General features: G+C 42.0%; 1 long non-coding RNA gene and 2 other non-coding genes across 4 annotated transcripts; all 3 read right to left on the bottom strand.

Moving 5' to 3' along the window:
* Positions 1-8,421: 8,421 nt before the first annotated feature.
* On the bottom strand, positions 8,422-10,472 carry LOC133756046 (uncharacterized). 2 transcript variants are annotated; one of them, XR_009865505.1, is made up of 6 exons: positions 10,301-10,413; positions 9,857-9,912; positions 9,679-9,754; positions 9,536-9,600; positions 9,075-9,131; positions 8,422-8,858 (listed from the first exon to the last, which is right to left on the bottom strand). It is a non-coding gene; the product is annotated as an uncharacterized LOC133756046 (long non-coding RNA). The 2 variants fall into 2 exon arrangements; XR_009865504.1 differs by lacking the exon at positions 10,301-10,413 and adding an exon at positions 10,420-10,472 and having other exon boundaries at positions 8,424-8,858.
* On the bottom strand, positions 8,948-9,021 carry LOC133757245 (small nucleolar RNA SNORD50). Its single transcript, XR_009865619.1, has one exon. It is a non-coding gene; the product is annotated as a small nucleolar RNA SNORD50 (small nucleolar RNA).
* Positions 9,227-9,295, bottom strand: LOC133757246 (small nucleolar RNA SNORD50). Its single transcript, XR_009865620.1, has one exon. It is a non-coding gene; the product is annotated as a small nucleolar RNA SNORD50 (small nucleolar RNA).
* Positions 10,473-17,039: the final 6,567 nt, after the last annotated feature.

The raw sequence follows: 17,039 nt of genomic DNA on the forward strand, positions 1-17,039 counted from the left end.
GGTCAATATTCAGACTGAAGCAGTGTGATTTTAAAAAGGAGAAAAAAATGTTTATAGCTTCAGGTATTCCAGGTACTATGTTTTCAATTTTTAAAACTATGCTTGACATTTTCATAGTAATAAATAGGGGGAATTTGTAGCTTATTGGGTTGGAAGATCAAAAAGTAATAGCATAAAGCAGAACTGAAACAGAAAAAATAGCAGAATATTAGATATAGGTATACGCTGGTGTCCCACATATATCCTATTAGTCAAACTGAGCCAAAGACAATCGATGTCTGGATACAATTTTCAGCAAGATATCTGTCTCTCCCCATTGCCCATTTTGAGTTCATCTTCAATAGGCAAAGCAGCTATAGTGAAGAGATTTCCATAGTTTTTCATTTCAAAAGATGAAGTTCATAAGCTTGGTATCCTTGGCACCAAAAGTGTTTGTGCAGTTGTGAATTTTCTTTAAATGGGTCATGGAACATTTATAAGAATCTGAAATATTATGGGGACTACATTTATTGTAATGTAGTACTGTTTTAAAGTTGTGATAAATTGCTAAAGAATTTTACTTAGCTGTTCCTATAGATTACATTTTTTTAAATCAAAGTGATCTGATGGGTCTACTTTATTCAAATGTGGTGGCTCACAATATTGTACTAACTTAACTCACATGCATAGAAATTTTGAACTTTATCATTATAGCTAATGCATGGTAAGCACTCTGCTAAGTATCTCTTATGAACTTTTATTTAATGTATGTAAACCGATTTGAGAGTAAGTTCTGAGATGTATACGCTGAGTAATCACAGAACACATGAGGGCACTGTGAATTTATGAAGATGTTATGTATCAATAGAGATAGCTGGGCTATGCATGTGGCAGCAGGAATTTGCACTGTTATCTTATTACATAACTACTCTGAATGCAGCAAAATCAAATTGTGAAGAAATAGTGCCTTTTGTTACAAATGTAATCAACTTAAAAAGAACTTGTTGATTTTTTTAAAAACTCTTTATAGAGTAAAAATTTCAAATACGTACAACAATAAAGAGAATACGTATAATAAACTTTTATGAACCCATTATCCAGCTTCTAGAATTGTCAACTCAAGGCCAGTCATTTTTCAGTTGTACCTTCAACCACTTTCTCTGTGTTCTGTATTATTTTGAAGCAACTATCAGACATCAAACCATTTCATCCATAATTTGGTAAGTGTGATAGACTTTATCAACAATAAAAAACAGCCATAATACCACTATCACACCTAACAAAAGCTCCAATTATTCCTTAGTATATGAAATAACTAGTCAGAGTTCAAATATCTATCTTGTAATTGTAAATTTTTTTACAATGTTTTTACAACAGAATCTAAGAGATAGGTACAAGCACTGAAGATGTTGATATATCTTTTCAGTCTCTCAATTTGAAAATTATCCATTCATCTAGTTTGGTTTATTTTTCCTTGCAATTTATTTATTAAAGAAGTCATTTGTGCTATAGAATTTTCCATATTCTGAATTTTGGTGATTGCATATTTGTGATGCAGTTGAGCATAATTCTCTGTCATCTGTAAATTGGTAGTTATATCTAGATGCTTTATTAAAGTCATATTCAATTTTTGTTTTCAGGCAAGACTTCTTCATAGGTAGTGTTAAAATGTTCCTTTTGGGGCACATAATATCTGGTTGCCTCTCTTCTTTGGATGTTAGCACCTATTGACAATCACTGCCTACATATTAATCCATTAGTTGCTGCAAAATGTTGATAGACCAAATAAGTCAATCTTTTTCAACTGTTAACTGGAAAATGTTTTCTCACCTTCTATTTCGTTATCCATTTGTACAGTGCTATTACAGAGTCCCTTTATTTGCAATTCTGAAATTGATGAGTTCATTTACTAGCATCCTTTATCAGTACCATATTTTATGTACTTTAGTCTGTATTGGTAAAATTTTCCTTCTGACTTTTAATAGTGGCTTCTGAGTTCTTTTTAACACAATCCTAGAAATTTGCTTTTCTCGCTATCTGCTACAGATATTTGGACCATGCGGTTTTTAAAAATTCTTATTTATTTATTTTCATTTAATTTGAAATGCAGAGAGACAGATTTATCTAATGGTTCACTCCCCAAATGCCTGCAATTGCCAGGGTTAGTCCAGGCTGAAGACATGAGCCCAGAACTTAATCTTGGTCTCCTACATGGGTGCCAGGGACCCAAGTACTTGAGCCATCATCCACTGCTGGTTAGGGTGTACATTAGCAATAAGATAGACTGGAAGTGGAGGAACTAGCACATGAATCAGGCACTCTGATATGATGCATGCATTCTGAACATCATATTAGCCACTATTCCAAGTGTTCACCTGGCCTGTTTGTATTAGGTTAATAGCCTTGGGTGTTTTTTTTTGTTTGTTTTTTGTTTTTATTTAAAAGGCACAGTCAGAGAGAGGCAGAGGCAGAGAGAGAGAGCGAGAGAGAGGTCTTCCATCTGCTGGTTCACTCCCCAAGTGGCCACAACAGCTGCAGCTGAGTCGATCTGAGGCCAGGAGCTAGGATCTTCTTCTAGGTCTCCCATGCAGGTGCAGGGGCCCAAGCACTTGGGCCATCTTCCACTGATTTCCCAGGCCATAGCAGAGAGCTGGATGGGAAGTGGACAGCTGGGACTTGAACCGGCTCCTATATGGGATGCCAGCACCACAGACTGGGGCTTTAACCCTCTGCACCACACCACCAGCCCCCCAACAGCCATAGTTTTAATAACTGTAGGCCATGCCATCAATAAACTCATATTGATCTCATTAGTTTTCTTATTGATAGTATGGCATTAATAAACAGTCCAAAAACCTTAGATACTGTTACAAAGAAGTACAATTTGGAGATTATTGCCAATAGTTATCAAAGCAGTTACATCATTTAGAACATAGCCACTAAACACACTAAATCTCTCAGACGTAATGTACATCTTAATTTTTTTTTTTTAAGATTTTATATATTTATTTGAGAGGTAGAGTTACAGACAAAGAGGGAAAGACATGGAGAGGTCTTCCATCTGTTGGTCCACTCTCTAAATGGCCATGATGGCTGGAGCTGGACTGATCCAAAGCCAGGAGTCAGGAGCTTATTCTGGGTCTCCCGTGTGGGTACAGGGGTCCAAGGACTTGGGCCATCCTCCACTGCTTACCCAGGCCATTAGCAGAGAGCTGGATTGGAAGAGGAGCAGCCGCAGGCAGAGGATTAGCCTACTACACCAGAGTGCTGGTCCCCTTAATTCTGAATTTCCTGATGTAGATTCTCAGCTTATATTTACTTCATTTATATTTATTTATTTATATGAATTTTGTGAAATACACAAACATTTGGCCCACAGAGCTCCCAACTTTTCCTATTTCTTTTATATCTATTTTGGAGGATGTAAATCTTATCAGTGCCCACCCTAAGTACACAAACTGAATCCATTCAATTAGTCAAATATTTAATGGACATCATTACATTGTTCCCTTAGCACTGAGCTGATTACTGAGCATAGTCTCTGATCTTGAAGAACTCACATTCTAGGTCCAAAAATAATGAAACCAAAAATCAGCATACAATGTGCTATAGGTCATTGTGTAGCCTAACTGGAGAGGGTCTTATTTATCATATTTCCAGTCAGTACCTTTCTAGGGTATATCTGGTCTTTTTGTCTTTTTCTGGGATGGTTCTCCACTCTCCAGCTTCCTCCCTCTAATCAGCCTGGATCATATGGTTAATAGTTTACACTTTTATCTGTTTCCTAGGTACCATTGATCAATCATTGCTCTACTCCTAATTAATCCCTAATTTTGTATTGATCCAATCATCTGCTTTTTGCTTCCAAACACTAGTGTGAATACTTTGTTAAAATTGCTATTTTCAGCCTCATTTGGCACTGCTAATCTGTTACTATCCATGGTCAGCTCTATTTTCTCTAAATTTACAGTGGCTAATGAAAAACCCTTATCAGATTTCCTACTTTCTTCATCTCATTCCCTCTTGAAGATCACTTTGTCTCTTAGTTCGTGAAGTTTTATCAGTTATTAACTCCTTCAATTTTAAGGCTGACCAGTGTTGGATTAAATTCAAGACAATTTCCAGCCGTGGCACCCCAAACAATGATTTACTTATTTTCCTCTGCTCATTTCATTCCAGATCTCAATGGTTTTCTATCCAGATTCTATTCCAAATATGGTACTTGGACTTCATAAAGTTTTTAGCTTTCCAATTTTTCCTTCCTGTTGGAACAAAATAATCTCCAGGATTTGAATTAGCCTGCAATGTCTTAATCCTGAAATGCTGTAGAGTTCAACTCATGGAACACTTTTTTTTTTCCCTCTCTTCTTTGGTGATCTCATCGAATCTTATGGCTTTCAAAATATCCATTTCCTGATGACTCCCAATTTTACTTCTCCAGCTCGGACCTCTCCTGAACTCAAACTTCTATATCTGCCTACTCAAAATCTCAATTTGATTATCACATGCCACCTCAAACTTTACATGTTCAAAATCAAGACCTAACACTTTCAGGAGTGATGGATATAGTCATTATCTTTTTTTTTTTGACAGGTAGAGTTATAGACAGTGAGAGAGACAGCTGCACTGCGCTGATGCGAAGCCAGGAGCCAGGTGCTTCTTCCAGGACTCCCATGCGGGTGCAAGGGCCCAAGCATTTGGGCCATCCTCCACTGCCTTCCCGGGCCACAGCAGAGCTGGACTGGAAGAGTAACAACTGGGATTAGAACCAGGCGCCCATATGGGATGCCGGCGCCACAGGCAGAGGATTAGCCAAGTGAGCCCTGCACAGGCCCCGGTTATAGTCATTATCTTGATCATGGTAATGATCTCATGGATGTATACAAAAACTCAAGGGGAAAGAGGAAGAGAATATCATTATGTTCTTAGAATTATGTTTTTAAAGTTCTATCTACAAAGCTCACGGATTTTTTTAAAAACTAACTAAAGGGGCCAGCGTTGTGGCATGGTGGGTGAAACTGCTGCCTGCGTGCTAGCATCCCATATGGGCACCGATTCACATCCTGGCTGCTCCACTTTTGATCCAGGTCTCTACTGTGACCTGGGAAAGCAGTGGAGGATGGCCCAAGTTCTTGGGCCCCTACACCCACGTGGGAGACCTGGAGGAGTCGCCTGGCTCCTGGCTTTGGATTGGTGAAGCTCCGAATGTTGTGACCTTTTGGGGAGTGAACCCGCATATGGAAGACCTTTCTCTCTGCCTCTCTAATTCAGCCTTTCAGATAAATCTCTTTTAATACAGTGCATAGTTTATTGCATATTATACTTAATAAAGTTAGCAGGCAAGGACAAGTCAAAAGTTTGCTGACCTTAGTAGTGATGTATATTCTGAAATGCTTTTTTCGTTATTCCATTGCTTTTTCAGAGAACTAGAATAAATCAAGTAATTACAGTTAACATATTCCCAAACAGGCTGTATTTTACTCTACTTGATTTGAGATTGAGATTAAATCTTTACTTCTGGTTTAACTCTGATAAATTCAGCTTAATGGTGCGCTGGGATCTTCCACATGGACAAGTGATCAGTCATCTGATCTCTGTATATACCCATAAGTGTAGGGCCAGAGGTGGTAGGGTAAGACCCAGAAGCAATGCTCTATATACTATGATGAGGGGCTGACACTGTGGTGCAGTGGGTTTTAAAGCCCCAGCTTGCAACGCTGGCATCCCATATGGATGCTGTTCGAGTCCCTGCAGCTCCACTTCTGGTCCAGCTTTCTGCTATGGCCTGGGAAAGCAGAAGCTGGCCCAAGTCCTTGAGCACCTGAACTCTAGTGGGAGACCTGGAAGAAGCTCCTGGCTTCGGATCAGCTCAGCTCTGGATGTTGCAATCATTTGGGGGAGTGAACCAGCAGATCCAAGACCTCCCTCTCTGTAATTGTCTTTCAAATAAAAGGGTCTCGTGCTGGCACTACTGCTCAATAGGCTAATCCTTCACCTGCAGCGCCGGTACCCCGGGTTCTAGTCCCGGTCTAGGTGCAGGATTCTGTCCCAGTTGCCCCTCTTCCAGGCCAGCTCTCTGCTGTGGCCCGGGAAGGCAGTGGAGGATGGCCCAAGTGCCTGGGCCCTGCACCCGCATGGGAGACCAGGAGAAGCCCCTGGCTCCTGCCTTCGGATCAGCACGGTGTGCCGGCCGCAGCGGCCATTGGAGGGTAAACCAACAGCAAAGGAAGACCTTTCTCTCTCTGTTACTGTCCACTCTGCCTGTTAAAAAAAAAAAAAAAAAAAAAGAGCAAATAAAAGGGTCTCAGACAGGGAGGAGGCACAGGCAAGGTAAGCAGGAGATCCTTGTAGGCTGAGTTGAATGAAAGTTGGAATCCTAACTGGGGAACTGGTGTAAAAACCATGAAAACAACCACATGATCTCTTACATAAACTGGGCACACACAAGGATTATGATACTATGAGGTACTTTAATCTGTTCAAAGGACACTTGGCTAGCCAAGTACAGTGAATGTTTCTGGCAATAGAAATGATTTTAGAAAACACCAAATGTTAGTTTTGAGCCTGATTACCTCCAAGTGCTTTAAGGTATAGGTAAAAGAATTCCTATTGGCTTAAGTCACTAAAGCCAGACATGCAAATTCTGCTTTCAAGTCTTCCTACTGTCATTTTATAGAATTCAAATGTTCAGAAACTCTATTACTTATTTCAGCCTCAACCTTCTGCCTTGTGTTATCTATACACCTTATCTGTACTCAAATTCTTTAGAATTATCTTTATCATTATCTGGTTCTGGACCATGCCTGTGCTAAGCATCTCTTCTTACCTACATCTGAGTTGGTGTTAAACTGATTGCCTTTTTCCCCTCTTTGCATCTTATAGCACTATTTGAATTTTATCTTTGGCCTTCTTGGCAATGCAATAAAGTACACACCCATTTCCCTTAGGAAAAGATAAAGTAAATGCACAGCACCAATGTGGATTATCAACTAAGTAAATAAATATGAAATTAATAGATATATTAGGAGACAAGGGAATCAAAATAGGAACTGCAGGAAGAGGTCAGAAGTCTTCATGGCAAACTATTTCGTAACTTTGCAATATTTGGAAGTGCTTGCCAGCTTTGACAAAAGGGGAAAGGCACTTTTCCCTTTTTCATGGGATCTCTAGAACTAAATCTCATTACTTTCTATACAAAATTAAGTGGCTGGCCCCGTGCCAGGTACTTGAGACTTGTGAATAAATCCTGGCCTTAAATTCACATTTTAATTTTTAAACTAAATTCTAGCAAAGGGTCCAAGACAATCCATAGAGCATTTTAAGTGTAAGGGAGACCAGGAATAAAGGGTAAAAAAGTCCAAAAAGAAATTCTTAATGTGGACAAAAATGTCATCTTTGTTACTCATCCATGATCCTGTAATTTGACTCATTCTATTTGATAGCCTGTGTATCTCAGCATCCTTTAATGTCCCTGGATTATGAACTGCCCTCAACATGCCTGGCTTTCTCAAATGCCATTCAGCATCTTTTGCATCTAGTAACCTTTTTAAAAAAGATTTATCTTACTTGAAAGGCAGAGAGGTCTTCCATCTGCTGGTTCACTTCCCAGATGGTTGCCAACAGCCAGAGCTGAGGTGATCTGAAGCCAGGAGCCACTTCTGGGTCCCCCATGCTGGTGCAGGGGCATAAGGACCTGGACTATCTACTACTGCTAGAACAGTTGCCCATGTAGGATGCCGGCACTGCAAGCGGATCAACTTGCTGCTCCACAGCTGGAGCTGCAATAATCTACCTTTCTTAAGTACACTCATTCCTTAATTTATACCTTAATATGTGTATTTACTTCACTATGGAATCCCCAGCACCTGATTTGACAAGATACCCAAAATCTGCATTTCCATGTGGTGGCATTAACTTACTTAGGCAAGTTCACTGTGCCTGGCCACATTCATTATCCAATCTTGAGCTCTAAGCCCTTATTTGCTACATGAGGATTTCAAAGGACAACAGAACAACCTTCAAATGGGAGGGACAGATGGGCACTGTGGTGCATCAAATTAACCCACTGCTTGGAATGAGACATTCCATATACTGGAGTCCTAGTTCCCCCAGGTTCCCCCAGCTTGGGATGGGGTGGGAAAGGGCTTAAGAGATAGCCCAAGTACTTGGGTTCCTGTACCTGTTGCATTTATTTACAAAGCTATTTACATGTGAAGCCCAACCATTTAGGTTAGAGAAGATGCTATTGCTGTTCATACTAAATGCATTATGTGTATTTTACTAGTTTTAACCCTGATGTCTCATGAGGCATCATGCCTCACAAACTTTCAGGGTCCCATTCTTTTGTTTGAGCACCCCTACTTTGAAGGTTATAATTAGCATAGGACTAAGTAGTCCGTGATTTGGCTAGCAATCACTTATTTTCATGTGTGGCATTCCTCCCCAAATAATTCTTTTATTTCCACTTTACTCTTACTTCATTCAGTTTTGGAATACAAGTGCCCAGCATGAAGCCAAAGGTGTTCCATCTTAATCCTGTGATGAGCAAACAGCCATTTTTCCAATAACATCCCACAAAAGATTTTCCCACGTCATTATAAATTTAACTCAATATTATTTTAATACTTAATTACAAGTATTTTAAAGACAAACAGGTGACTAAATATGAAATATTCATATTCAGAATATTTGTTTACAGGGCTGGTTAGCTGAAGATAACCTTTCATTAAGAAAACCCCACTGTTTCAGTCTGTTTACAAAGGAAACAAAAAGCCCATAAAAAGTACAATCCAAAACTTTTTTTCTTTTCTTGTCCACCTTTTCTTTCTGGATGTTTATCTTCAATAGCTTTTCATACAGATAAGCTTCCAAGATTAGCCCTAAAAAAGGAAATACAGGAGATTTATAAAACTCCATGTTAAAACAATTTAAAAGCATCAAAAGAATAGTATTGTTTTTAAAATGGTCTATCTCAGAAGCCAGATCCGCATAAGTGTTTTTTTCAACAGAAAATTCAGGTTCGGGATAAGATCATCATAGATAAGACCAGAGGCTTAATATTCATTAAACGCTAAGCAAAATCCAAAATCACTTACAGAAATGCCTGCACTTTTCAGCAAGCTGTCCTTTCAATAGGAAGACAGCGACCCGCACTGTTGACAGAAAAAAGCCCAGTGTCAGGACTTATTGTGAACAGACTGTTGTTATAAAACCCACAAAACAAATTTCATTTCTGCATATTGGTCTTCTCTCAGAAGCCGAATCCGTAATACTTTTTCTTCAGGTACTCAGCTTCGGGATAGGGTCATCATTGGGTAGACCAATCATGCCTTATACATCCATAAGTAATAACACATTAACCCATTAAGTCCCAACTTTCCAATTTTTTGGAAATTATTTCAAAGTTACCATAAGTGGTATATTATATTCATTGCTCATTTTAATGGTTCTTATACACAGCATGAGACATAATGGGTTAACCTGGATCTTAGATTTTATCACAAAGCCGGTTAAACATACTAGAAATACCACTGAACTTGGAAGTCACACAACTTACATCAAAATGAAGTGGCATGGCTGTTACATCTATAGCTTCATTAGCATTCAGCAACATCCAGGCAACTGTTCAACGACAAAAATCTTTTAGCTTACACATGGATTAAATGCAGGCTCAGTTCTAAGCACTAGCTTAACACATACCTGGTAGTCGGTCAGCCTTTATCCAAGTAATTTTCCATTAAGTATCTTCCAGATGTTTTGGAATTTTCTCCTGCACCTAATAAAAAGTAGCAAATTCCAAATGAGGCACACTGCTTTCTCGTCCTGTTGAATCAACAGGTTTACACTGTCAGTTCGAAAACAGCTCAACAGCGCTTACCTCAGCATCTACACAGAACTGCTCACACACACCGAAGAGCCCCAGCGCCATTGTTCCTGCGGGGGACGGGTGTTGGAAAGTAAGCCCTCTTGGAGGATGTAACATTTCAAGGTTTTGTTTTTTTTTTTTTTTCAGCACAAAGCCTCTCCCCTCCATTAATCCGACCTGAACATCATACCGCCTAGGAACAAGACAGCTCGATCTCACGCAAGTCGGGGCTGCGTATTTTGAAATCACCTGGCTCACAGGCAAAGCCATTCACCATGTTAGCTAAGGCCCCTGGCTGTTAAGCCACCCTCTCTCCCCTCAGCCTCTCAGGTTCCCCGCGGCCTGAGCCAGGCGCCTCACCAAGCGCGGCGACCCGTGAGCGCCTCCTGCCCAAGCTCGAGGCCTGCGCCTCCCACAGAACACGTGGCGGTCAGGCCCCGCGCTCCTCACACGCACATCTTCCACATTTAGGCTGCGGGTTCTAATTCCTGAGACCGCTTTCCGGTACCGAAGCCCCGAACCTCGGAGAGAACCACCGCTTTTGCCTTGGCTCGGAGCCCGCGACGCCCACTCACCAAACGCCCGAGAAACAACTCCCAAGTCCCGACGTAAAAGAACTAACAGTCCCTGAAGCAGCTCCCTATATAGCCTCGTCTGAGTCAGCCCGAGGCCGCTCCTCCCTCTCGCGCCTATTGGACGCGGGGGAAGACGGGGCGTGGTCTTTCCTTGGGGCGACCCCGCGGGAGCGCGCACGGCGGCTCTTTTCTTCGGAGCCCGTGCAGGGGCGTGGTGCACGCACCGCACGGCCGCCGCGCGCCCGTCCCCTCGGCGGCGCGCGGCCGTAGGCGCGCTACGACCCGTGGCTTCCGAGACTGGCGGGAGACCTGGCCCTACGTGGCGCGGGAGTGGCGCCAGAATTCAAACCAACAGCCTCAGTTGGAGGCGAGGCTGCTGCCTGCCGGGAGCCAAGTCCGCCCAGGACAGATTGGGGCCCGCAGTGGACTAGAGTTTTGCAGCGCTGGCGGCCTCAGGTTAGGACCCGGGCGAGGAGTCGGGCTGACAGGCCGCCGGGTGACGGCTGGCGAGCGTTGGCCGGAGCACACTCTGAAAGGGCGACCGGCGGGCAGAAATAGGGTGAAAAAGCGCAAAGGGCCCCGGCAGCCCCGTCGCGCCGCACGGAGCCCAGCGGGGCCTCGGGTAGACGCCTAGACGCGAGCGGGGCCCAGCTCCCTGCGCGCTTCCTTCTGTGGGGCAGTTTGACTCGGTCACCACCTTGTCTTTCTCAGACAGCAAACCTGAAACACTGACTGCTCCATTTCGCAGAGGAGCAAACCGGGGTCCGAAGCAGCGAAGCAGCTTTCCCAAGGTCACACGACTGAAATGTCTCGCTTTTTTTTTTTTTTTTAATTTTTGACAGGCAGAGTGGATAGTGAGAGAGAGAGACAGAGAGAAAGGTCTTTCTTTCGCCGTTGGTTCACCTTCCAATGGCCGCCGCGGTAGGCGCGCTGCGGCCGCCGCACCGTGCTGATCTGAAGCCAGGAGCCAGGTGCTTCTCCTGGTCTCCCATGCGGGTGCAGGGCCCAAGCACTTGGGCCATCGTCCACTGCCTTCCCGGGCCATAGCAGAGAGCTGGCCTGGAAGAGGGGCAACCGGGATAGAATCCGGTGCCCCAACCGGGACTAGAACCCGGTGTGCCGGCGCCGCAAGGCGGAGGATTAGCCTGTTAAGCCACGGCGCCGGCCAATGTCTCGCTTTTTAAAATATCTTGGAACTTTATTAGTTGATGCTGAATGCAGGAGGTTAATTCCATGGGTGTTTCTGAATGCTTTATCCATACTTTAAAAATGTACACACATGACATTTGAACATTTCAGCTTAAAAATTCGGGTCTTCATAGCATTTCCTACTAATTAACATAGTGTACATTTATTTCTGGCTTGTCTCCGCTGGTAGTCTGCGTAGGTACCCCTACTAGAAGAGCATATCTGGTTCTGGTACTGCTGTTCTCTGGCTCAGGGTGCTCCATGTGACGGACGTTGTCAGAGATTATTGGCTAAATGTATACATTTATTAATACATTTGGTGGCTTTTTAAGAAAATTAGAATGAAGATCAAACTCCAGATTAAAAGTTAATGGTAAAAAGCAGATTTCTCTAACAAGAACCTAAATGATGAAGTATTTTCTTGGCTGGGCATTATGTCTCTCTCTCTTTTAAAAAACATTGTTTTGGGGCGAGTGCCGTGGCTCACTTGATTAATCCTCCGCCTGCAGCACCTGCATTCCATATGGGCACAGGATTTTGGTCCCAGTTGCTCCTCTTCCAGTCCAGCTCTCTGCTGTGGCCAGGAGGATGGCCCAAGTGCTTGGGCCCTGCACGCGCATGGAAGACCAGGAGGAAGCACCTGGCTTCGGATCAGCACAATGCCGGCTGTAGCGGCCATTTGGGGAGTGAACCAACAGAAGGAAGACCTTTCTCTCTCTGTCTCTCTCTCTCACTGTCTGTACCTCTTACCTGTCAAAAAAAATTGTTTTGTAATGTACACTACACATGTGCATATCCTCATAGTGAAAAATAACTAAAACAAAACAAAAGAATATAAAAAGCAAAGTAAAGATTCCTTTCCACAGTTTTAGGAATCTTCTCCCCAGCTCTACTGTCCAGCAGGAATGACTATTAATAGTTTTTAGAAGTTTCTTCTTTATACCCATCTGTATATATATTTTTTCACATAAAGGATCTATATACTTTTCTGCAACTGGCTTTTCCTTCTCACAGACACCTTTTCATATCAGAACTTACAGATGACTTTATTCTCTTTTATAGCCTGCATAGTATTCAGTTGGATGTTTCCTGATATTTTATCAATTTCCAATTTTTTACTGTTTCAAAGACTGCTAAAATGAACTATAAATATATCTTAGTGAGTTTCTAGAAGTGCACCGATTGTAATATGCACTTAAATTTGTGCTAGGTAATGCTTACTAGTTACATTCCCTCTGGCCCCACAAAAGGTTGTGTGTTTGGATCATGTTTTGAAGTTTGTTTTTTTAATTTTATTTTTATTTATTTATTTATTTATTTATTTTGATCCGAAGCCAGGAGCCAGGTGCCTCCCCCTGGTCTCCCAAGCGGGTGCAGGACCCAAGCACCTGGGCCATCCTCCACTGCCTTCCCGGGCCGCAGCAGAGAGCTGGACTGGAAGAGGAGCAACCGGGACAGAACCTGTGCCCCAACCGGGACTAGAACCTGGAGTGCCAGTGCCGCAGGTGGAGGATTAGCCTAGTGAGCTGTGGCGCCGGCCTTGAAGTATGTTTTGCTAATTCAGAAACACAAGTATGGAGTGGCAGTCATTGCAGTTGAGAGCTATAGTCATCTTAAATGCCTGAGTGGAGATACTTGTGAAGAAGAAGTTTATTTCAACTTACAATTTTGAAGATTCATAATCCACGATTGGGAGGCCAATTAGTCTGGTGTCTGATAGACTGGCAATGGCAAAGAAAGATAACATATAGTAAGCCAGGAAGCAGACACAGAGAGTACATTCTTCCTACATGTCCCATATGTCTCTCTGTATAGCCACATTGATTAGCTGCACCCTAAAATCAACTTAATCTAATCATGAGATCCCACCTTCAGATACCAAAATTTGATCAAGTCCTGTACTTAATCTATTAAGAAGACTATGGTGATCAAGACTTCAACACAGTTGTTGGGGCAGAGGGGAGGTGTCACTGAAATTATTTTCTAAACCATGAACTAATATTGCCCTTCTTATCTTTGAACCACTGCTGTGCTAAAGACCATCAAAATCACTTGATCAAAAGCTGTATAAAACAATGAATGATTCCCTACTCTAACTTACAAATGGAAACTGGGTGAGCTAAAAAAATGACAGATTTCTAGGCTATAACTTGGAATTACCAAAGCAGAATCTCCGAAAGTGGAAGCTAAGAATTTTTTTTTACAAAAGATTTATTTATTTATTAGAAAGGCAGAGTTATGGAGAGGCAGAGGCAGGGAGAGAAAAAGAGGTCTTCTATCCGTTGGTTCACTCCCCAGATGGCCACAACGGCTGGAGCTGGGCAGATCAAAAGCCAGGAGCCAGCAGTTTCTTCCAGGTCTCCCAAGTGGGTGCAAGGGCCCAAGGACTTGGACCATCCTCTACTGCTTTCCCAGGCCATAGCAGAGAGCTGGATTGGAAGTGGAGCAGCTGGGACTCAAACTGGCGCCCATATGGAATGCTGGCACTGCAGGCAGCGGCTTTACCTGCTACACCACAGTGCCAGGCCCCCCTAAGAATATTTTAACTAAGCCTTAGAACACTGCTGTCTGATAGGAATTTAATATGAACTGCAGTGCACTCTTCATATGTAACCTTAATGTGCTAATAGCCACATTTTTTAAAAAGTAAAAAGGGTCAGATGCAATCAATTCTACTACATTGTAATACATTTTATTGAATACAATATAGGCAAAAAATTTTATGTTCAACATATAAACATTATTATTGAGAAACTTTACATTTTAATTTTGTATGCAGTCTTTCATAGATACAATTTTAGGAGTATAGTGGTTTTTTCCCCTATACCTCCTACCCCCAGCTCCCACCCGACCTTCCTCTCCCTCTCCCATTTCCTTCTTCATTATGGTTCATTTTTAGTATGACTTTATATACAGAGGACCAACTCCATGCTAAGCATAGACTTCAACAATTTGCATCCACGCACACACTCAACATATGGAGTACAGTTTGGGAAGAAAATTTGCAGTCGATTCTCATATTACAATTCATTAGGGACAGAGGTCCTACATGAGGAGCAAGTGCACAGTGACTTCTGTTGTTCCTTTAATAGTTAACACTCTTATTTATGACATCAGTGATCATCCCAGGCTCTTGCCATGGGCTGCCAAGGCTATGCAAGCCTTTTGTGACCATAGACTCCATCGGTATTTGGACACGGACAATTTCTTTGAAAAAAAGAGGGAGGTCAGGGGTTACTGGTTTGGAGGCGGGAAAAGCAAGATGATTCAGTTTGGGTTGTGTTAAATTCTGGGTTACATTTGTTCAATGGACCATTAGGAATGTGGAACTGAAGCCCAAGAAAAAGTCATGGCTAGAGAAGGACTATTTAGCAAACAGTAATATAGAGAGTATGGCTGAAGCCAGGTGAACAGATGATTATGGAGAGAAAAGAAAAAAAGAATCAATAACAGTGGCCTAGAATTAGTGCCATTGTGTGCAGATAACCCGCACTAGACAACCTTTGAAAACACAGTGCATAATATAAGGATCTGATGATATAATGAATAAAGAAGAAAAGTGCACATTATTTTTTTGCTTGTTTGTTTTTTTTTTTTAAGATTTATTTTATTTTATTTGAAAGAGAGTTACAGAGAGAGGTAGAGACAGAGAGAGAGGTCTTCCATCTGCTGGTTCACTCCCCAGATGACCACAATGGCGGGAACTGTGCCAATCCAAAGCCAGGAGCTTCCTCTGGTTCTCCCACGCAGGTGCAGGGACTCAAGGAGTTGGGGCATCCTCTACTGCTTTCCCAGGCCATAGCAGAGAGCTGGATTGGAAGAGGAGCAGCTGGGACTAGAACCAGTGCCCATATGAGATGCCAGCGCTTCAGGTCAGGGCTTTAACCTGCTGCACCACACCGCTGGCCCCAAAAATGCACATCATTACAGCATTTGATTAAATCATATTAAGACTTTGTCTCTCAGGTATTGTAAGTATAATTAATTTATTCCAAAGTGTAAACATTAGTCTCAGAAAAGAAGTAAAGACTGTTAGCTGTTGGTATGAAGTTTTGATTTTCCCAGTGTTTGAACTGGACAGTAAACTGTAGGTTTGATGATAGGACAGACACACAACTGAAAATCTTATTGTTGCTCCAAGAAGTAGTAAAATTAAAGAGCTAAATTAGAGAGGCAGACTTTGTGGCACAGTGGGTTGAGCCCCTACTTGGGATACCTGCATTCCATATCAGAGTTCCATTGGAGTCTGGCTGCTCTGCTTCTCCAGCTTCCTGCAGGGGCAGAAGATGATGCTAAAGTGCTTAGGCCCCTGCCACCCATGTGGGAGACCCAGTTGGAGTTCCTGGCTCCTGGCTTCTGTTCAGACCTGGCTGTTGTTGCCATTTGGAGAGTGAGTTAGCAGATAGATCTTTTTCTCTGTCTCTCCCTTTTTCTCTGTTGCTCTTTCAAGTAAGTAAAAATATATAAACATTAAAAACCAAAAAGAGCTAATTTAGAGATTTCTCATACATGTGGAAATATTAATGAAGCAGTTTAATACATGTGTCTTAAGTTCAAAGGAGAAGTATGGCTTGAGTGTCACTGGCATGGGTCAGGAATTTAAAAGCTGACACAAGTGACCCCATCCATCAGGGAAAGAGTGTAAATAGATATGAGGAAAAAGCCCAGGACAGAGCCATGAACACTTCAAACTTTAGAATTTCAGTAGAGGAGGAAGAGCCAGCAAAGACTCCTTGAGGAGAAAACTGGAAAATATCATGTCTTAGAAATGAAGTGAACAATTACAGGGATAGCTCAGTTGCATGCTTCTGAAAGATCAAGTAAGATAACAGAAATAATCATTGGATTGGCAACATGATGATCACTCTAGATATTGTAAACATAATCTTAATGGAATAGCAATGGAAGTCCACTTGAACAGGATTGAAGTGATAATGAGGTGAGAAGATAGAAAGAGGTCAGTAGGTAAAGAAGGATGTAGGGTCAAGGAACTGTTTTGTATATGGAAGATACTAGTGCATACTTAAATGTTCGTGGAAATGGTTTTGTAGAGGGAGAAGATATAGGACATGGGAAGAAGAGGCAAAAGTTACTGGAGCCAAATCCTTAAGAAGACAAGAGGAAATCATCTCTAGAATATGAATAGAGATTTTTGCCTGGAAAAGAGATACTTAATCTATTAAAATAAAAGAGAAGGAAGATATTGGGAATGGGAATCATAAGTAACCTGTGAATATTTACACAACTGCGGAAGAGTATGCTTTGGTCCTGGAGTCTTTTCTTATATGGAAATAAGGAGCCCTCAAACCTGTGCTGAACAAATTGCCTTGTTTGAGAGTATCTTTCTTTGGGTCTTGATGTGTACTTCTTTGTCCTACTTAAAGCATGTGCATCATAATTTACCTGGCCAACTCCACTGCTGTATCTGTGGG

The sequence above is a fragment of the Lepus europaeus genome, chromosome 3 (assembly GCF_033115175.1).
Source record: "Lepus europaeus isolate LE1 chromosome 3, mLepTim1.pri, whole genome shotgun sequence".
NCBI lineage: Eukaryota > Metazoa > Chordata > Mammalia > Lagomorpha > Leporidae > Lepus > Lepus europaeus.